Source organism: Myodes glareolus, chromosome 14 (assembly GCF_982192425.1).
Source record: "Myodes glareolus chromosome 14, mMyoGla1.1, whole genome shotgun sequence".
NCBI classification, from domain to species: domain Eukaryota; kingdom Metazoa; phylum Chordata; class Mammalia; order Rodentia; family Cricetidae; genus Myodes; species Myodes glareolus.
The window spans coordinates 52,599,443-52,623,298 of record NC_142039.1 but is presented as its reverse complement, the minus strand read 5'-3'; the positions used below and the strand labels follow the sequence as shown (position 1 = coordinate 52,623,298).

Genomic DNA, 23,856 nt, shown 5'->3' with positions numbered 1-23,856 from the left:
GTGGGAACTGAGCTCTGTCCTCTTTGTTTCTTCTAGACAGGTCGACCACAGCTCATGAAAATATTATATCAGTTAAGACAGTCTGTCTGGGCTAGGAGATGGTGGCACACGCCTTTAATCCCAGCACTTGGGAAGGAGACTCAGGCAGATCCCTGTGAGTTCGAGGCCAGCCTGGTCTACAAGAGCTCATTCCAGGACAAGCTCCAGAGTTACAGAGCTACAAAGAAACCCTGTTCCAATCAATCAATCAATCAATCAATCAATAAATGTAGAAATAAATAAATGAATAAATAAGTAAATAAATAAATTTTAAGGACCAGATAAATAAATAACTGTCAGATACTTGAGGATAACGTAAATAAGTCATTAAAAAGGAAGGCTTTTTTGTAGTGGCACTTCAGCTGTATTTTAATAAATAAAGCTTGGCTGAAGATCAGAGAGTAAAACAACCTCATTGATCAGCCTTACAGACCAGTGATAATACACACCTTTAATCCTAGTAGTCACACTAGTTGTCATAGAAACCAGGCAGTGCATGCTTTTAATCCCAGTAGTACACGCTTTTAATTTCAGAACTAGAGAGGATTATAAAACAGGAGGAGACAGTTCTCAGTCTCAGTCTCATTCTGAGATTCCTAGAGACAGGACTCCATTTTGGACTGAGGTCAAGGAAGAGCCAGTGGCTGGTTGTTTTGCTTTTCTGATCTTCAGGTTGAACCCCAATTTCTCTCTCTGAGTTTTTATTAATTGTGCTTCAGTTTTTTCAAGTCAAAAGGAGTAACTCTGTGATGCACATCTAAGGCGATAGATTTCCAGATGACTGTTTAGTTAGGTAAGAACCCAGAACATCCACTCAGCTCACAATCACCTTTACATGTCACCATCTATTTTCATAGTAGATCTCAAGAGACAGTAGTGAGAAAAGGCAGGTAAAGCCAGTGTAGGAAGTCAATTGCAAGCAGAGAATCAAACATCACTTTTAAATTAATAATTCAAAGATCATTATAATGCACACAGTATATGCTATGTTCAGTACAAGCTTGAACATAGTAGAAAGACAGCAGCAGCCTCACCCATTCCCATATATTCTTTTCTCCACGTAAAATACTCTTATATTGCTCTATGACCTCACTGGTGTTTGTAATGACAAGTAATACTTGAAAGTGCTTTAATTACCAATATACATAAAATACTGCTAACTTATGATAGTTAATGTTATCCGACAAAGCCACTGTGACTACAGACATAGCAAAGAAAGAAGCAATGTGCACACAGAAAATACAGGGTTGATTTCCTTGAAGCTTTTAACATGTTATTGACACCTGATCAATACATAACATTCTATGTGATTCTGTTTAAATGCCCTTTATACGGTTAATATATTGCATCATCAGTAATTTCACAATCAATACCTAAATGAAGTTTCTAACATGTGTAATTTCTCAGTTGCATCTCAAAACTTCCTACACTCAGAGGTTCTAGAAGGAACTTCAGCACAATGGTTGGCAGTCATTTTTAAAAGTAAAATCAATAATAAAAACCATTACCAGTGTCCAAAATATGATACCAAACAGACAAAGAAAACATTCCCTGTTTCAGAATGAGCTGAAATGTGAAGGAAGAACAAACAGTGACTTTTTCAACCACAGCCTACCCTCATTGCCCCTGCTCCACATGTCAGCAGTCAGTGCACTATCTCAAGTCCTGATATTAGGTACAATTAATTCTGAAGAGAAAATACAAATACAGAAGGCTTGCATGATACACACTGAGTGGATACCAAGACATTGTTCATAGTAGATGCCTCACAGGTAGGGAAAAGGTGGCTAGGAAAAAGAGGGAGATAAACATGTTTTGCTCTAAGCCCTTTTATCCTTTGAGTTTTGCAGAGACAGAAAGAGAGGGAGGAAGCGGATGAGAAAGAGAACACTCACAATGAAGTTTATGATGAATACGTATATAAGAAAATAATAATAAACGCATTTTAAAATTTTACAAAAATAAATTTTAGCTTTGGGTTTAAATAGTTAAAAAAGAGAGATAAAGGAAGAAAAAAGAAAAAACAAAAATGAAAGAACCATCTATTTTTTCTGCATTAAGGCAACTGTAAACAGATTCTCACATGAGGAAATGGCACATAATATGACTTAAAAGCAAATAATACTAACACCTTAAGTTCTTAGTTCCCATGAACAGAAGAGGACACAGAGAATACAACACATGTGGAAATTGTTTCCAAAGAACTGCATCAGAAAAGTAGTTTTATACTACAGCTATGCTCCACCAGGAAATTTAAATGTACTATTTTGTACAATGCTTAAAAAATATTCTGTGTAGAGCAGTAGCTGCTCCCAAGACCACCACCAGCAGCAGCAGCAGCAGCAGCAGCAGCGGCAACAGCAGCTGTAAGCAAGGTTTTACCAACGTTCCTGAACAGGTACTGAGAGAGTGGGCAGTCACTATTTAAAAAAAACCCTCAGGAAAGATTTTGAGGTAAATTAAAATTTAGGTCTCATGAAAATAAAAACTCATAGGAAACTATGAGTTTTTCCTATTGACAATGGTTGATCATTAAAAGAACCTGTCGCTATTTTGTGCAATCACGCGAGAGTCACAGACCATATATATGTATCATTTCCTTTACATAATCAATGTAAGAGAGATAACTAATCTTTGGTGAAAAAAATAGAACAATACACTCCTCTGTCAAGCACTGGTAATGAATGACTGGAAAGGGGACAGAGGGCACTTCTTAACATTAATGATGGCGTTTAATACCTTGATAGGTTTGAATTATAAAAATGCATATATCTGCCACAAAGTGATGGATTATATACCTATTATCTGTACATTTCACTGAATATAGATTTTGTGTGAGTGAATCATAGTCATATATGAATATGAGCTCCAGTTAGGTAGTTGTCTGCATCTAGGAGAAGTCAGCAACTCACTCTGAAAATCTTCCCTCATGAAAAGAAAGATGGATCTGTAGATGGAAAGTGGAAAAGTAGATGGTAAACATGTATGATACATGTTTGGTGAAGAATGCAGACGGAGCTTTATGGAAGTGCACTATGAAGCTGTATGCATGAAAACCTTCAATAAAATATTACCAGGATAAAGATTGGGTGCTGGGTTGTACTAAAAGTACTATGGTGTATTCAGGTGTATGACTCCTACCTGTAGGCATGAATTTCAAATCCTAGAACACTGGGACAGTGGCTTGAGCAGTGAAAAGAAAGACAGGAAAACGGGGTTCAGACTCTGATAAAAAGGCAGATTTAATTCAGAAATTTCCATTTCACACACAAAAAAATAGTTATACGCTATAATGACAAAATCAATGTGAATACATACAGGACAAAATTATTGCTGGAGATAATTATGAATTTCAAACACACATGTACCATGGGCCTTAATAAGCAATAAACTAGCACTTCTTTATTCAGGAATACATGAATAACACACATAGAGTTGGAGAAAGTTTTACTACACAGCCCTCAAACTCAGAATAAGCTTCCTTTCGCGGCCTCCTCATGTTGCATTACAGGTGAAAACCAAGTGTAGCCAACACTACAAAACAGCTGACTTCATGTCTTGACTCCACAGACGGCTGATTTTTCTGGGACATTAGAATGAGCGTGGCTGGGAGCTGAAGGCACTGCTGGTCTAGAGCCACTGTTTCACAGCACCAGGCCATGAAGCCATCACCAGCACCCCAAGGTGTCTTTTAATGAGATTTCTCCAGTTGTTTTGATGACAAAGCATTTGGGGGAAAAAGGAAGGTGAAAAGAAAAAAAATGTCTAGATTCACTATGACAAAATGCTTCAAAACCAAAAAGTCCATTTTCTTTTTAACTACCTATGAAAGATTACAGGCTGATTTTCTGACTTTGACACTTATTTGAAATTCAGATTCTTTAGTATAACTTCATATGAGCTGTGGAGACAATTAATATAATGTGAAAATCTCAGGATAAAGTCAGAGAACAAAGAAAAGGGACGCTCTTAAAGTTTAAACCTCCTTCCTATGCCGCTTCACAGCATTGAACTGTCTGCTGCTCTCAGACACACATTCCACACACTGAGTTGAAATTCTTCCTCTGCACAACGCCATAGCCCTGTTCTGCAGAAAGACATGGCCTCATTGTGTGTGTGTGTGTGTGTGCGTGTGCGTGTGCGTGTGTGTGTGTGTGTGTGTAAGAACTGGTGGGGAAGGTCCCACATCAAGGACCTCCAGATTCAGCTACCTTTCTCTGTAAGCAAACTACTTCTCTTAATTTAATTTACTCATTGGGAGGTAACATCCACTCAAGAGTGTTGTGTGAGTCCAGTGCTGTGGCTGTAACAAAATCCTGAAGCTCAGCAGGTTATTTGAATCACAATCCTAGAAGCTCAGTTTTCTTCACAAAGCCACAGAAGCTACCCATGTGGTTCAAAGAACGGCAAAAAGAGAGAGAACAACTATGTCAAACATGTCTATCAGCAAAGGGATTTTCAGGTGAAGACTTTAGTATATTTTATGTATAGAATCATATCTTCTGAAAATAATGATACTTTGTCTTTTCCTACGTGCATTCCTTTATCTTCTTATCTTTTATAGTTCTAGTTAAGACTTTGTATATTGTAATAAACAGAAGGGTACATCACCCAAACCCAGAAGTATATGGACAGCACAAATGGAAGTTGAGGAGCTATTAAACTATATTTATAAAAAGGATATGAAATGGGGTGGAGTAGTACAAAGGAGAAGTTAAAGGGACAGGTTGAGGCTAACTATGATTTAAAAAAAATACCTGTATGAAATTCACAAAATTATTTTAAAAAGGAGAACATGAAGTTGAGAGAGAAAAGCAATTTGAAAGGAAGAAAAATGTGTGGATTTGATCAAAATGTAAGAAATTCACAAGCAATTAAAAAACAAAAGATCCTATGATAAACCCAGCATGCTACATACACCAGTAATTCAAACAGTTGGAGGATACAGAGAGGAGGATCAGGAGTTCAAAGCCATGATGCTTAGTAGCCTACTGAGTTTGAAATCAGCCTGGTCTACATGAGATCCTAACTTGCACAATCAACAAGAAGATCAGAAGACAAATTTGATCATCTTAAAGAAAAAGGGAATGAAATCCAGAAAAGATTTGATTTAAGATGCAGAACAGTCTACACTGTACAGACTGACTTTGTGCAGCCAGCATTTCCAAACACTGAAGGATCATCTTCAAAATACCTTCATCAGTATATTGAGCCACCCACGCATTAGCTGATGAAGAAACTCATCCTGCCATATCATCCCAGTGAAGCCCAACTATCAAGGGTTCCACATAGCCAAGCAATGTTAAATTGCACAATGACATGTGACACTTTTATACTAGTTAAAAACTAGTGAAATTATTAAACTGTGCTGATAATAATAACACAATCTGAGACCAAGTGGATATAATAAAGGATCTGAATGTTGTACCTAATAGTTAAGTGGACAAACAACCTAAGTTGATTAACTTAGTATGCTAAGGAAAGAGAAAGAAAAAAGTACACATATCCCAAACACCAAGAAAGACTATGGTAACTAAAGTCTGCCTAAGCAACAAGTGACTAGGAAGGAACCTTAAAAAAATCACTAAAACACAAAGCCCAAACCAACACTGTAAAATTCCAATAACTGTGGCTCAAACTACAATCTAATCTGTCAGAAGAGGGTAGCCAGGGTCTCATAAGATAAAAGGTGGCAGGACAATGCCTCAATCTAATTCATGCATTCCTATTCTACCCTTTATGTAACACTCACCAGTGAATCCTTACTTAAAACTGCACTGATGATTTATTTCAATGATTAGAACTAGTATTCCTGCTGACAGAAGCAGAATTTGAGGAACAAAATAACTAGTTTGCAAAACTGTCCAAACTTCAATGTAACATATTTTAATGTTTTTAAAATTCCATTTGTGCTGCATAAGTCTTAGACATAAAAACATCCATTTATGACTAGGAATGTTACACTGCTTTAGTTCTCCCTCTAGTAAAGACACATCAATGTCTAACCTTGGGATATTAAATTTGGGTCACCTGTTTCCAGGAACAAGTTGTGGAAAAAGAGGACAGCACATGATAACAGAAAAAGGACAGAAGCCAGTACTTTTAGTAAAACATGGCTTACATTTTCTTACATTTCTAACATTGAAAGCTAGCTCATGCTGGGTATGCAAGGGCTTTGTGACAACGGGTTACAAGGAAGCTGAGGAGGAACGTTCTTGTTTTAGTTAGCTTGCTTTGAGATTATAGCCTAGATTGATCTATAATTTACTGTGCAGTCAAAATGAGCTTGAATTCCTAATCCTCCACTTCCATTTTTGGAATATTAAGATTACAAGGTCAGTTTTATGATTATATCTAGGGATTATACCAGTATGTGAGACAGGTGTAGAACTCAAGTTTCTGTCCCGGTTGGGTTTTCAGCCATTGACTGAGTCCCAAAGAAGCACACACAGAGAATAATATTAATAACAAACTCTTTGGCCTATTAGCTCAGGCTTATTATTAACTAGCTCTTATAACTTAAATTAACCTATAATTCTTATCTTTGTTTAGCCACATGGCTTGGTACCTTTCATCAATGAGGCATTCTCATATTGCCTAGTCTGCATCTGGCTTAGTCTGGCTGCCCACCTATACTTACTGCTTGGTTATTAGTCAATCAGCATTTTATTAAACCAATACAAGTAAAAAATCTTAACAGTGTACAAAAGCATCATCCCACAGCAGTTCCCCATTTTTTTCCTTTTCAAAACAAGACCCTGTTTCTAACCTCCTTTGTTTAGCATTTTTGCTGAACATTATTCATAATATCTAGAAACCAACACACTAAAAAAAGACAAACATCCATATTCCATTTTTGGAGAATGTGGGTATAGTTTTCTAGGCCACTTCCTACTGAGTGGGAGCACAGATAATCTTATGGGGATCCAAAGAAAATTTAGGATTATGGTCAACTTCTGACTGGAACATTCTGTGATGCTGGATCATCTCAGCCAGCAGTCTTGAAGCTCTTCTGGATAAAGAACTCAGAGGAAACTGGAACAAAATGTTGGATCATCTGAGCCATCTGCTCCTAACAGAGAGTTTTTATGGGACCTTCCTTGATAAAAAAAAAAAACTTATGTTTTTAACCCAGAATGAATTCACAGCATCTCATTTCATGTAGAAACAAAAGCAAAATATCTTCTCCAAAGAAAAATATCTTTTGACTTAAATTTGATGTTAAGTCATTTTCAAAATATATAGGCTGGATTAATCCAGAAGCATTTATAATCAAATGTCTTTTAGCAGCTATTGCCCCTTCCGCAGCAGTCAAACAATTCAAAAACAACATAATAACATATAGTTACAGTATCTAGATTTGTACAACGAAGTTTCTGCCCCATCTGGTTCCTCAGTTGTTTAGTCCCAAAGAAGCACACAGAGGCTGATATTAATTATAAACAGTTTGGCCTATTATCGCAGGCTTACTATTAACTTGCTCTTACAACTTAAATTAACTCATAATTCTTATCTATGTTTAGCCACAAGGCATGGTACCTTTCATCATTGAGGCATTTTCATCTTGCTTCTTCTGTGTCTGGCTAGTGATTGTGTCTCTGCCAATCCTCTTCCCAGAGTTCTCTTAGTCTAGTTGCCCCGCCTATACTTCCTGCCTGGCTACTGGTCAATCAACATTTTATTAAACCAATACGAGTGACAAATCTTTACAGGGTACAAAAGCATTATCCCACAACAGATGGGCATTCTACCAACTGAGTTACATCATCAACCCCGGAAGCTGCTTTTAGTTATATACAGTTAATGGTACAAAATTTTCAGATCCCCAAAGAACTTGATTTCTGCCTACATTGATTTGACTTTGTCAGGAGGAATCTAAGTTCTGGGTGAGCATAAGGCCCAACAACACCTTGATTTCAGCCTTGTAAACTCCTGAAGAGCAAACCCAGTGAGATGTGACTGGCCATTTGCAGAAACTATGGAACAGTAAGTGTGTGCTATGTAAATCTCCTAAGGGCGGGTTAGTTGTTACATAACAGGATGCACAGCTAATAGTAATGTTAAATAAATGGCTTCCCATTCCTGTTACACACTTTGAATACTAAAAGTTTTAAATATGTGTGTGTGTATGTGTGTATACATATATATATATATATCAAGGTTATAAACACACATGCACATATGCACGCATGCATGCACGCACAAAAGCACAAGCACTTTTAATGTTCAAACTAAAAGGTTGCTTTATTTGCAATTCAAACGGTTAATATGCTATATGCCAAAAAATAAAGGCAGGTAAATGAGAATAGTCATTTCAACCAAACAGTGCATGAAGTAAGTAAATAATATAAGAAGCAATGGGAGCTCTAATAGTTTGAGTATGAAATGTCACCCACAAACACCTGTGTTTGAATGCTTGGTTTTCAGCTGACAGTGCTTTGGGAGAGGTTTTCCCCAACTTTAAGACATGTGGCCAAGCTAGCAGAAGCAGGTCACTGAGGGTGAAGCTTGAAAGATACATACTAGACTCTGTTGTTGCCCAGCATCAACTTGAGGAGTTTGCAAGGCCGAAATTGTGTTCTTGCAGCACTGCGAAGAATACTTTCTGTTCCCAGGGCCACACCTTCTCCATCATGACAAGTGGAAAGCATATACCAAAATTCAGCCCTCATCCCAGAAGCTGTTTCTTCGGGTATTTTACCAGTTTCTTCGGGTATTTTACCAGAGACATGAGAGAGACCAGAAGGCAAAGGCTCATTTCCTTCCCTTTCCTCTTGTACTCTCTGTACATTGCAGATGATGACTCTAAACAAACACAGTGGATGCCATCCCAAAAACTTTTTAAAACTCCCACAATTTCCAGTTAGTTGGGCATGAGAGGGCCCTAAGATTTTAAATTGATAAGGCCACAACGGAAGAGCTGCCAAAGGAAGAGCTTGTGTTTTTCTGTGTATTATAACACTGAACAATATACTTACAGCTAAGATTGTCCATTCTCAGAATGTTTGTACCAAAAAAGCAATCTTAGCTTTGGATTTATTTTAATCCCACCACAAAAAGATGGTGTTACATAAATGAGACTAAAATGTTAAAGGGGGAAGCAGCTGAAATCAAATCAACAACCTGTATAGCTCTGCAGTTGTTCTACGAGGTCAGACAAGAGCTCTGGGATAAAGAAGTGGTTCTCTGCTTCTTCCAGTCTCCAAAAAGGCATCAAGCAAATGGAGCCAGCAACTCTGAAGCCACAAGGTCCCGACAATAAAGTCTATTCTTGTTTCTCCCTTCTTTACAAAAGTCAAATAAAGGCCCATAAGAAGAAAATGGAAAAGGACAAGTACAGGTATCTGTAATCTGAAACATTTCTTGTATAATATGACCTTAAGCTGGTTGTACTGCACAAAAGTATTAGTTGTTTTTCACTTTCCTCTTTTCTAAGTATTATCAGTTATTTCATTACTACTTATACCATTTCAAAAAAAATTTCACATGCTAAACAACTCAACATAATTTGGTTTCACCTAACATCTGTGACAATAGTTTTAATTATAACCAATTAATAGTTGTTCAAACACATGTTAATTTCAAACTATTTGTTCAAAATAAGCATTCAACAGTTTCTATCTGAATGACATCTGTGCACTTAATTAAAATAATTATAGATGTCAACACTGGTCAAAAATAACATCAGCACATAAGTACAAGACACAAAGAATAAAAACACATCTATTAATAGCATTATAGATACAGCCCATCCATGCATAAGGTTTCCAACAGTGAAGGAGAAATGGAAAGTACTTGTATAGTGTTAATTGTGCTTCTTCACCTGGCACTGAACTTGCTTCTTATTGCCAGGTCTCAGAAGAGTATTACGTCTTAGTCAGGTCTACACTGTCTAACAGATCACAAAGAGGATCAGAGGGAGACACAAGAGAAGCAGACAAAGCCTTTGCAATAGTTTAACCACGGAAAACAATGACATGGGTTTAAAAACAGGAATTCAGGACTGTAGCTCAGCAGGGCATGGGTACATGTGTCTAGGAAACCGAAGTTCTCAAGGCCAAATGTTAACAGATGATGACTGGTCTGACAAGCAGAATTCACTTCTATTAGTGTCATATAAGTCATCAGATCATCAGGGAAATCACCAAAAGGCAGGACCAAACCCTAATAAATGCATATACAAAACACCTTGTCTTTCAGATAGATTAAACATGCGCATAAGAAATAGGCAACAATGACCAGGGTTCCACAAAACCAGAGGGAAGCAGGATTTACCTGTCAAGACTACAAACAATAGCCAGATGCATTCTTTTTTAGTGCTTGGCAATATAACTTTTCTGACTAGTTTCCTTAACGTTAAGTGATTTATAATCATTTTCCCTTTAAAAGCAGTAAGAAAATAATACAGAGAACCAAGGAAAACTATGCACAAGAACTATTAAATATCTCCTACTTTAGGCTGCATTCTTTAAGATTACTAACATACCATGCAGGATGGAAGCCACAGTTTCTGATTCTAGGGTTTTTTTAGGGTAAAATCTTGTCATCACAATCACTTTCTGAACATCACAGCTACTGGGGCAGTTGAAGCTCTTTACATGTATTATCCCATCTTCCAGGGTTACATCTACAGACTTGTGGGTTTTAATTCATACTTATAAACATATATTAAAATTTTATCTTGTCAGGCACAACAGCACGAGGAATTTGGAGGCGGATTAAGGGAGATCTCTATGAATTTGAGGCCAATCTGTCTGTAATTAAAGGCCCAGACCAGCCAAATAATACATAATAAATTAATCTCACATAATTCATATAAAACTCAATGTATGGAAATAAAACTCAAATAAGAGAAATTTAAATGGTAAGCTTACACTGTTCCCTATATCTTCCATGTGTGTTTCATATGTGCACATACATACATACATACATACATACATATGGAACCATTCACACATCCTCAGACTTAATTTTCAAACACATTCTTAATACACCACTTGCATCTTTTTGAATTAAGAATCTGGCCCTCTCCGCCTGCTCGCCGCCATCATGGACACGAGTTGCGTGCAGCCCATCAAGCTCACTAGGGTAACCAAAGTGCTGGGCAGGACCGGTTCGCAGGGACAGTGCACGCAGGTACGTGTGGAATTTATGGATGACACCAGCCCTCCATCATCCAAAACGTCAAAGGTCCTGTTCGAGAGGGAGACATGCTCACCCTATTGAAGTCAGAAAGGGAGGATCGGAGGTTGCATTGACCTTGCCGCTGGGTCCTGAGTATCCACCACTTGGCCCATGATGACCAGCGACTATTAAATAAAACATTTGTATTGCTTTAAAATAAATTAATTAATTAATTAAGAATCTGCAATGATGGCATCTTATGGTCACAGGGCAGTGAGGACAGATCCAGTTTACCATCTAAAAGACCCAGAATATCGACACTTGTTTGTCTACTGAAGATCTGCAGGTTGTTTCAATTATTTTGTTAAAATGAATAACTATGAAAGGCATACTGTACCTGCATGTTTACATATACACAGAGACATTTTTAGGACAGACTAAAGCTTCTGAATTTTAGGATAGCTTCCAAAACATCAAAAGGTTTATATGTTTAACTTTTAACAGAGAGAACCAAATGGAAGAGCTAGAGGAAGAGTTTGCAGAAGAGACAGTACCAGGTAGGTCGCCTTCTGATAGTGTGTGTGAGCCATGTCGAGATGTTCTTCATAATAATTTACAGAAGGAACCTATAAAGATAGGTTCCTCTAAACTGCCAGGTACTTTATCTAAAACAAAACTATACAAAATGGTATAGAAGAAGGCATAAAAATAAATGCTACATTGTAAAAACTTCTGTTATTTAAATGATCAGACCTCGCATCAAAGCTTTAAAATGCATGTGTCTGGAAGGCAGTGGTGTTGCTAAGATCTAAAGTGCATCTCTAAGATGTGACTAACATCAGGGCAGCCCTGAGTCCCTTAGGTATCCTAGAGGAGATGTGGCAAATACAGAAACTGCCTGGAAGAGATTCATTGAAAAGGTAAGAGATGATGCTCTGACTTTGTGTTCAATGAGTCAAGCCTTAAGAGTCTAAAGTCCACAGAGATGTAGATACAGTAAGTGCTATAGGACAAGACAAGACTCAACAGAATTCAAAGTCAGTACAGATAATGACAGGACATGCTTTTGGTCTAGACTACTTAAAGAGTGGACTGGCTAGGGACAGATGGGTCTTCTCTGACCTAACAAGGGACTACTCAAATAACACAAGCAAAAGAGTGCTAAAAAGCATAGAAACAACAAACAAACCTTTCCAAAAAAAAAAGTAAAAGAACCAGCCATACTCAGAGGTAGCAATTAAGAAAGATACTATCCTCTGCTCTACATACATAGATCCTCAGAAGAAGGCTGGTTGCCTAACAAGAAAGTCCTTGTTTAGATACACTCTAGCCTAGAAAACCTCAACATGAAATGATAGTAAAACAAACTTCAACCTTTCCATTTATTATTTTATATTCTGAATGTATCTTCAGTTCAATAATTTTGAAGCAGAGGGAACAGCATGCTCCAGCTAAAGCAAGACAGATGAAAGCACACAGGACAACGTCTAGGAATATGGCTTACATGTGATGGGTGAGTTCCACATACAAGCCTTTCTGCATCTTACACATCTCAGGCACAGCCAAAGTGCTGCACATCATTTAGCTATCAGATCTTTTACTTTGTCTTCTTATTTCTCTGATATAACTCAAACAAATCAGTAAAAGATATTGTAAGCAGAGATTTCTTTGTCACTCCCCATCACACAGACATTTCTAAATAATCACTCAGAGGCTTAATATTAATCACAAACTCCTTGATCTCTTCAGGCTTATTACTAACTAGCTCTTACATTCAAATTTAACCCATGTCTATTCATCGTTGCATTGACACATGGCTGTGGCTTTTACCAGTCTGCTGACATCTTGTTTCCTGGGCAGCTGGCTGGTGTTTCCTCAACTCTGCCCTTCTCCTCTCTGTACCTCCATTTAACTTTCCTGCCTAGCTGTACTCTGGCTTGCTATGGGCAAATTCGGCCAACGACAGCAACACATATTCACAGCATACAGAAGGGTTATCCGACAGCAAGCTACTTTCAGATAAAAAACGCAAAAACATTCAAAAATCAAAATAGTGCAATAGTGCACTTTATAGAGGGTAATGACCTAAGAGTTTGGGTAAAACTCAGAGTCTCTCCCTCCTCTCTATTACGTCCCCCCTCTCTTTCTCTGTATGTGTGTGTGTGTGCACACGCTTTATGTTTTTCCTATCTGAAACTGTAACATAATATAATATAGCATAACATAACAAGTTTATAACATCAAATCCATTAAAATTCAGATTACTTGTGTGAGCACAATTTTAAATAAAGCAACTGATGTTGATATGAGTAGATCAGCTATTGTAGTATACTATCAATCAACAAATCAGCCCAAAATTGCTAGGATAACATCTTCAGGGGGCATTTATAAATTTGACAGTTTCTTAACAGCATGTTTTCATTTAGCCTTTCTACCGCTCTGCTCTGACATCTTTATAACCATACACTTCTTTCCATTGATGCTCAACTCTTCATACATTGATACAAAACTACTGTCAGCTGAAATAAAGCCAGGCATTTATGAAGTGCTTCATGTAGTCCTTCAAATTAAAAAAGCATCAAAGTCATGCATTTGTGTAATGCTTCTGTGAAGTCATTCAAAGGAAGAAGACATGCAACAATCATGCAGTATGAGTAGCTTAATACTTTCTTGTATTTCCAGGACCTCAAAGTGCTGGCTGCACACGGGACATTCATTGACTCCTGCTATTTCTAGTTTCATAGTTGAAAAGCACAGACAAAGAACACCCATCGCAGAACAGCTGAGATGACTCAGTGAGTAAAGGTGCTTGCCATCAAGCCAAACAATCAGAATATGATTCTCCAGGAGAAAACATACTGTCACTAGTTGTCCTCTGACCTTCTCGGGCACATACACAGCCACACATACATACATGCATGCAAAATAAATAAATATAATGGAAGAAGGAGGAGTTAAAAGACAGGTTGAGCAACACAATAAGACTCTTTCAATAAATCGATCAATCAATCATGGAGTGCCTGTGAAGACTAAACTAATGCAGTGACAATGAAAACAAAATCAAAGTAAAAATTCAACAAACTGTGAACATATCTTCACCAGAATTTTCTGTAAAAGTATACCTTGTTAATATCATGATAGATAGAGGGTACCAATCTCATTAAAGAACAGTGAGTATAAGAGTTGGCATTACTTTCTATGAAGCAACAAACGTTTTCAGGCATTTGCCTTGGCAACTGGAATATTTCTACACCTTGTTTCAGGTGCAATTCTGTCAATGTTAAACTCACCCTAATTTTTAGACTAAATGCTAAGTGACCCAGTTGTAGTCCCAATTAGAATGAGTCCTGGATAATTATTACAATTCTTCTTCCTTACCAATCTCTGACTATCCACTATAAGCCCTAACATTACCTAACTATGGGTAAATGTGAACAAGATGTCTAATAAGTTCCTTTACATGGTCAAAGAAGTCAAATAGGCAAGCAAGCCACCTGCAGAACACAATAATTTGAGCCCTCTCCTGTGAACAGGGAATCCTACATGGCACAATCTGGCTAGATATAGGGAGGCAGACACGTGAGTGAACCCAGAGATGTGATCTCTAGCTCTGGTTCCTCTCATCTACACAGAACCATAAAACTGCAATCCCTTAGTCAGGAAAAAACTCTGTGAAGAAAAATGAAAACAGCCAAGCAAAATAAGAGAAAATTTAATTTTTTAATCCATACTTACCTAAATATAAGCTTGAAAAATATCAATCTCTGAGAAATAAGATTGAAAAAAAATAAGCTGGAAAATCAAGAATCACCAAGTTACTATCGACCACAGCCACACTTAAGTCCTTTAGAGCATAGTACAGCCAAGCGCATGTATATTCTGATATTCTACTCAAATCTGATACCCATCAAGGTAGAATAAAAAAATATATACTGAAAAATACATTTTGCAATAATTCAAAGGATTATGAAATTTGACTGATACCATCTACTGATGAATTATCTTATGTTTCATAAGATTCCTATATTTATCCTAACATGAACAATTTTCTTCCCAAGATTTGTGTGAAATTAAAGCACAGTGGACATTTACCCCATTATCATGTAAGGAAGGTCTCTCTCATGCACACAGCTATCTTAAGTGTCCCTGCCATCAAACAAACAAACAAAAATTGCATCTTCTTCCTTCAGTACATAATATACATGAAACTGAGGCAAAAGGGCAGAAACAGCTCAATAAACATCTCCAGTCAAACACGGTGGCAAACAACAGTATCTTGGCACTCTGGAGGCAAAAACAGGAGGATCAATAGTTCAAGCCCATGTCTCAATAAATAAAATAAAACCAAGATACAAAATGGGAGAAAGCCTGGGGGCCTTGACAACACTACACAAAAAACTACAGGCAACTAATGAATGCTGAGAAGAAGAGATGATCTTCACTAGGCAAAGCACAACAATTAGTTAACCATTCCAAAAATCCCTGAGAACAGACATACAAGGAACGTTATAAACTGAGGGGGTTATATCTTACACAATTCAACACAATTCATGAAAAAGAGGCCATTAATTTGAATAAAAGCAAACAGGAGTCTATGGAAAGGTTTGGATGAAGGAAAGGGAAGGAGTCGTGATGCAAATATAATCTCAAAAGATAAAAATAAAAAATAAAAACTAAAAAGACAAAAATCTACATGACCAGGCAGTACTTAACCAAATTAAATCCCAAAGAATATTTGCCTGTGTGGTCTATGCAAATGCCAGGCAGTGTCAGAACTGGCACAACAGACTGCAGAGAGTTAAACAATTGGTAGATGGGCAGCAAACATTTTGCATCACAACCGTTATGTAAAAAACAGCTGGGAGGCATATCTACCATAGCACAGCATTAAGCACAGGAACCCACATACTGAAAAATTCACTTTCTTTTTCAATCATTCAAAGTTCTGAATCTTATCTGACAGTGAGAGAAACTCAGTAAGGAGAGCATGGTTAAAATTACAAGACCAACCCTGATGAACTGTTCCTAAGTTGACTGTTAGTCGGGCATTTTTCTGTTAAAATGATATTTACAGAGGACTAAATATAGAATAGCTGAAACAGAGGAGTTTCTGAACTGGGTAAGTACCCATCAGAGGAAGGACTGTATCAGAAAGGGAACGAGACCAGTAAGTTCTCACTGAGGACCCTCAGAGGGTGAACCGCACCAGGACTGCCTTCCACAGGAAAGGCTGACTGGTGAAAGCGTGCAGGTTACGTCGAGAGATAGGTCCAGGGGAAGGTGAGCAGAGCAGAACAAAACTCAGAAAACGTGCAATGGTAAATTTCTCCATAACAGGCAATCAAGTTCATAGCTGAGGTTTCTAATTCCACAGGCTACAGTGGAATACGTTAAATGAATGGTTCTCTTTTTAACATTTATTTTACTATTTGATCGAGAATTTCATAGGTGATTATAGTATTTACAGTTTCTTCCCACAGTCTCTCACATACAGATCCTCTACCCATTCCTATTCAGTTTCATGACTTCTTAATTATTGCTACATGTCTGTGTGTATTCACATATATAAATACATCCTACTAGGTCCATTTAGTATTACTCATATGTATATGTGTTCAAGAGTGAATACTTGAGATTGGAAAGCCTATCAGGATGAGCTGGATATGTCAACTTGATGCAATCTAGAGTTATACAAAAGGAGGGAACCTCAACTGAGAAAATGCCTCCATAAGATCCTGCTGTGCTATTAATGGGAAGAGTCCAGCCCATTGTTGGTGGAGCCATCCCTGGGCTGGTGGTCCTGGGTTTTACAAGAAAGCAGGCTGAGCAAGCAATGAATAGCAAGCCAAGAAGCAGCATCCTTCACCATGGTCTCTGCATCAGCTCCTAACTCCAGGTTCCTGCTCTATTAGAGTTCCTATACTGACTTCCTTCAATGATGAACTGTAATATGGAAGTGAAAACCAAATAAACCCTTTCCTCCCCAACCTAATTTTTGGTCATGGTGTTTCATCAAAGCAACAGAACCCCAAATTAGGACAGGAGAAGACTGATTCTCCCTTTTCTAGTGCTATGCTTTGCTTAGAGTTCATCTTGGGGTGGAGCCTTGAAGAGAACCATGGATTTGGCTGGCCTACCTGCCTGGAGAGGCACAAGTGATTCAGGCTAGAGTCCATGGTTCATGGGGCACAATGGGCCTTCCAGTTCCTGGGAGATCAATGCACTATCTCAGGCAGTGAAGCGTTCAGACTATATCTAAAATGAACTACAATTCAGAAATGGAGGGCACATTTGAAATCCAGATCTTAAGGCAGGAAAGCAACCTTTAATCTGGGCTATAAATTCTGATGGAAGACTATATAAGGACAGTGGAAGAAGATAGGGTTCCTTTGGTCTTTGCCTGTGAACCCTCACCTTGCCAGCACATCCATTTATTGACTAGGGAGCCAATTTCTTTGGGATCTTAGCACATACAGAAGATGAGCTGAGACACCCAGCTCATGGGTCTGATCAACTCAGATAACTGGACTTCACATTCAATGCTAGCCATTATTGAACTGCAGCCTGTAAGTCATTCCAGCAATGTGTGTGTGTTTGTGTGTGTGTATGTGTGTGTGTATGTGTGTGGGTGTGTGTGAGAGAGAGAGACAGAGACAGAGACAGAGACAGAGACAGAGACAGAGACAGAGAGAGAAGGAGGGAGGGAGGGAGGGAGGGAGGGAGGGAGGGAGGGAGGGAGGGAGGGAGGAAGGAAGGAAGAAAGGGAGGAAGGAAGGAAGGAAGATTACCTAAGTTCTGTGACTCTAGAGAACCCTGAATAATGCAGGTTGCTTTGTGTTTCTCTGTATATTCCCCTGGAATTCAAGGAAAGATGCAAGCTTAATAGGAAAATTGGTCTTAGACATCAATCTTCTGTATTCTGTATAACTTGTACATATTATTGTATCCTGGCAACTACAACTGTATTGATCCTGGAAATTGTCATTACATTCCACTTCTGGTGAAGAAACTGTTCTAATTAAATTGTCAAAGACTCAGTCTTACTGTGGCCCTTCCAACCCAAGCCTGGTTTCATTCCTTGTGGCCATATCAGGTGACCTTGGCCCAGTAAGTAAGCATCCTTACAGGGTCTTATGAGACTTCCCATATTCACATTAAGTGTCAACTAATGTCACGGTGGAAATGTTTAGGCAATCATATATATTTTATGAGTGCACTCTCTGTCATATATGAAAGATACTATCTCATGAAATGAGCTGGTCCTCTAGTTCTTTACATTCTTTCCAGCCTCACTTCAGTGACGCTCCCTGAGCCTTGGGTGTACAGGTTGTGTTACAATTTTCCTGTTGAGGGATGGGGCACCCCTACAGTCAGTTGCTCTTCAAAATGGCTCTGCTTGGAAAGGACTCTTCTTAACTCAACATGCCTCAAAAGAATTCAGTATACCTCAAAGGCCAACAGAAAGGGTATAAACATGGCTCAGTTGGTAGAGTGCTCACTTCACATGGTTTTTGCACTGAATTTGATGTTCAGCACCATCCATATATGATGACACCCACCTGTAATCCCAACAACAGGAAGGTGAGGCAGGAGGATCAGAAGTTCAAGGTCATCCTAGGCTATGTGGATATTTCAAAGCCAGTCTGGAACATTCAAGAGGCTGTTTCAATTTTTTATTTAATTTTTAAAAGCCAACAGAGGTGAAATAGGAGATGCTAAGACAACAAAGATACATTTCCATCATACTTGTTCCTTTACTTCACTGTAAAGACACAATAATAAAGATAAGTGGTGCAGTAATATTTCAAAAACCCTGTAGACAAGGAGATCAAATGAAAATATGGAAGAATGTAAGTCCATTGCTTTGAGGGAGTCCTAGGAGCAGATGTCAGCCAGAGCCTGGGCTTCCTCACTCTCGAGCCACTCATTTTACATGGCTAGAACATTGAAAACGGAAAAGCAAATTCAAGGTCCTATTTAAGAGGGATGAAAAAAAGTTCCTACAGCTTTATATCTTTCATGCCAGAAATTCATGGGGAAGCAAAACTGTTCTTAAAGAACATATGCCCTATACCACAAGAAAAAAAAATCCACACAATCAACTAATCTGGGCTCATAGGGGCTCACAGGGTCTGAACCACCAGCTAGAGAGCTTGCACGGGACTGACCTGGACCTTCTACATATGTGTTACAGTTGTGTAGCTTGGTCTTCTTGTAGGGCTCCTAACAGTGGGAGCAGGGGTGGTCTCTCACTCAGTTACCTGTGTTTGGAGCCCTCCTACTGGGTAGCCTCAACCAGCCTTAATAAGAGAGGAGAAGTCTAGCCTTACTGCAACTTGATATGCCATTGGCTGGCTGACATAAATGAGAAGCCTGCCCTTTTCTGAAGAGAAAGGAAGAGTAAATGGGAGAAAGGAAGATTGGTGAGAAGGGCGAAAGAAGAAGAAAAGGAGGGAAGGAGGGAGGGAGGCAGGGAGGGAGGGAGGGAGGGAGGGAGGGAGGGAGGGAGGGAGGGAGGGAGGGAGACTGAATGGAATGCAGAACATTAATCAATTAATGGTTTAAAAAACAATGTAAGTCCTAGTGGTCATTTGCAAACATGTTTCATGGTGAATCTGAGGACAGAAAAGTGGTAAGAATGAAGACAAACTAGTCCTGGCTAAAATTAAAATATTTTTTTATGTTCAGTAAAAGGATGAAAACATAAAGAATCTGGAAGCCACTTATTAATGCTCTCCTGTATTAGAACCCAGTAAAAACAGATATCTCCTTTAGCAAAAACAGACAGAATTCATTTAGTTATCTTAAGATCTACTACAGTAGCCTCCCTTCCCCCTGGGGTCATAAAATTTCCCCAGCTCAGATACCTTGCTCTCTGGGCCTAGGCAGGATGCACAACCCCGGGCAAGAAGCACAACCCCCGGCAGGAGGCAGTTCCTGTGTTTCAATAGCCTGCGTGAGGACAAGTGGGCCCTGTGTCAGATCGGCATTCCTGGCCAGCAAGGGGCTCTGAGTCTCTGGCGGACTTACATCGGAGGGGTGAGTTTGTTCCTGGCCCGCGGCAGAAGCCCGGCTAGGAGGAGTTCAGACTTTCCCGTCCCCTTTGACTCCCTGGTCACCCTGCAGTGGTGGCCCCACCCTGCTAAGCTCTCCTGCCTCCCATCCCAGATTTCATCCAGGTACACCTTCCTTTTTCCTCCCTTCCCCCTGGGGCCATAAAATTTTCCAGCTCAACTCCCTTGCGCTCTAGGCCTGGACAGGAAGAACAACCCAGCAAGAGGCAGTTCCTGTGTTTCAATAGCCTGCCTGAGGAAAGGTAGGCCTTCTGTCAGTGAAGTCCCTGCCCAACAAGGGAACCTGACCAGATATCAGAAGATCCAATAGAGAGCATTTGAAGGAAGAGATAGGCAGACACCAAGGCAAGAACTCCTCCAACAATCTGAAAAACAACATGAAAACACCAGACCCCAACGACCCTACAGTAGAAGGACTTGAACACTTTAATCGAGAAGAAGAGGAAAAAAGTGCCATTATGAAAGCAATAGAGTCCCTTAAACATGATATGAATAACTCCCTTAAAGAATTGGATGAGAAGTATAACAAAAAGTTTGAAGAAATGAGTAAAGAAATGGATGAGAAGTATAACAAAAGGTTTGAAGAAATGAGTAAATCTGTGAATGATACCCTGGGAAACCAAGAAAAAACAATCAAACAGGTAATGGAAACAGTTCAAGAATTGAAAACTGAAATGGAGGCAATGAAGAAAACACAAACCGAGGGCTGGCTGGATATGGAAAATCTAGGTAAACGAACAGAGAATGAAGAATCAAGCATAACCAATAGAATACAAGAGATAGAAGAACGAATCTCAGAGTCTGAAGACACCATAGAGAAAATAAACGCTCTGATAAAGAAAACAGCAAATCCAACAAATTCTCATCACAAAACATTCAAGAAATCTGGGACACAATAAAAAAAACCAAATCTAAGAATAATAGGGATTGAAGAAGGAGAAGAATTGCAGATCAAAGGCCCAGAAAATATATTCAACAAAATTATAGAAGAAAACTTTCCCAACCTAAAGAACGATATTCCTATGAAGGTTCAAGAAGCATAGAATAGACTGGATCAAAAAAAAAATCCCCTCGCCATATAATAATCAAAACACAAAATGTTCAGATTAAAGAAAGAATACTAAGAGCTGCAAAGGAAAAAGGTCAAGAAACTTATAAAGGTAAACCTATCAGACTTACACCGGACTTCTCTATGGAAACCATGAAAGCCAGAAGGTCCTGGATAGAGGTACTGCAGAAACTAAGAGACCATGGATGCAAACCCAGACTACTATACCCAGCCAAGCTATCATTCACTATCAATGAAGAAAACAAAATATTCCAGGATAAAAGCAAATTTAAACAATTCGTAGCCACAAATCCAGCCTTATGAAAAGTAATAAAAGGAAAATCGCAACCGAAGGAAGCCAACACTGCCTAAAATAACTCAGACATCTAGCAACCCTTCACAACCACAACTCAAAGAAGGGAAACATACAAACTCTACTACACACAAAAAAAATAAAAATAAAAAAAATAATAACCGGAGTCAACAACCACTGGTCATTAATATCACTTAATATTAATGGACTCAACTCACCTATAAAAAGGCACAGACTAAAAGATTGGATACAAAAACAGGATCCAACATTCTGCTCTTTACAAGAAACACACCTCAACCACAAAGACAGATATCTACTCAGAGTAAAGGGTTGGGAAAAGGTTGTCCAAGCAAACAGACCTAAGAAACAAGCGGGTGTGGCCATTCTAATTTCTAACAAAATTGACTTCAAACTAAAATCAAACAGAAGAGATGGAGATGGACATTTTTTACTCATAACAGGAACAATTCATCAGGAGGAAGTCTCAATCCTGAATATCTATGTCCCTAATATAAAAGCACCCACTTATGTAAAAGAGAAACTTCTCGAACTCAAGGCAGTCATCAAACCACACATACTAATAGTAGGAGACTTCAACACACCTCTCTCACCAATGGACAGGTCAATCAGACAGAAACTCAACAGAGAAATAAGAGAATTAAAAGAGGTAATGAATCAAATGGACTTAACAGATATCTATAGAACATTCCATCCAAATAGGAAAGAATATACCTTCTTCTCTGCAGCTCATGGAACCTTCTCGAAAATTGACCACATACTCGGTAACAAAGCAAACTTCCACAGATACAAAAAAATATTAGTAACCACCTGTGTCTTGTCAGACCACCATGGATTAAAGTTAGACTTCAACAACAATGCTGCCCCCAGGAAGCCAACAAACTCATGGAAGTTGAACAGTCAACTACTAAATCACCCCTGGGTCAAGGAAGAAATAAAGAAAGAAATTAAAGTCTTCCTTGAATTTAATGAAAATAAAGACACAACATACTCAAACCTATGGGACACTATGAAAGTAGTGCTAAGAGGAAAGTGCCCAATTACTAAGTGCCCAATTAAAGAAAACGGAGAAAGCACACATTAGAGACTTAACAGCACACTTGAAAGCTCTAGAAAAAAAAGAAGCTGATTCACCCAGGAGGAGTAGAAGACTAGAAATAATCAAACTGAGGACTGAAATCAACAAAATAGAAACACAGAAAACAATCCAAAGAATCAATGTAACAAAAAGCTGGTTCTTGGAGAAAATCAACAAGATTGACAAACCCCTCTCCAAACTAATCAAACGGCAGAGAGATTAATTAATTAATTAATTAATTAAAGAGAGATCAAATTAATAAGATCAGAAATGAAAAGGGGGACATAACCACAGACACAGAGGAAATCCCGAGAATCATTAGATCTTACTACAAAAGCCTGTATGCCACAAAATTGGAAAATGTAAAAGAAATGGATATTTTTTTAGATAAGTACCATATACCAAAGTTGAACCAAGACCAGTTGAACAATCTAAATAGACCTGTCAGTCATGAAGAATTAGAAGCTGGTATCAAAAATCTCCCTACCAAAAAAAGCCCAGGACCAGATGGTTTCAATGCAGAATTCTACCAGAACTTCCAGGAAGAGCTAAGGAGGGAGAACATGAAAAAGGAAATCAGGACCGCGAGGGGTGCGTTCACCCTCTGATACAAGGGGACTGATCTAATGGGAGCTCACCAAGGCCAGCTGGACTGGGACTGTACGAGCATGTGATCAAACTGGATTCTCTGAATGTGGCTGACATGGGGGCTGACTGAGAAGCCATTGACAATGGCACTGGGTCTTGTTTTGTCTGCATGTACTGGCTTTTTGGGATCCTAGTCTGTTTGGATGCTCACCTTCCTAGACCTGGAGGGAGAGGGGAGGAACTTGAACTTCCCACAGGACAGGAAGCCCTGACAGCTCTTAGGACTGGAGAGGGAGGAGGAGAGAGAGTGGGGGGTGGCGAGGAGAGGAAGTGGGGGGAATGAGGGGATATTGGGAGGAGGGGAGGAAGTGGAAATTTTTATAAACAAATAAATAAATTAATTTAAAAAAAGAACAGAAAAAAAAGAAAAATAAGAACATGGACATGAACTGAATCTGCTTCTGTGTTCCAGTAAAGAAAAGAAGTGATCCTGAAATATGGACATAATCACTCAGAAAAGAATGAATAAATTAGCCGGGGAATGAATGGTAGACTCTGTATAATATGCAACAGT

At 38.7% G+C, this 23,856-nt stretch overlaps 1 protein-coding gene and 1 pseudogene across 7 annotated transcripts in view; one reads left to right on the top strand and one right to left on the bottom strand.

Moving 5' to 3' along the window:
- Fars2 (phenylalanyl-tRNA synthetase 2, mitochondrial) overlaps window positions 1–23,856 on the bottom strand; it is a 427,446-nt gene that overhangs the window by 352,793 nt on the left and 50,797 nt on the right. The window lies entirely within an intron of this gene.
- Window positions 11,082–11,297, top strand: LOC125397840 (small ribosomal subunit protein eS28 pseudogene; annotated as a pseudogene).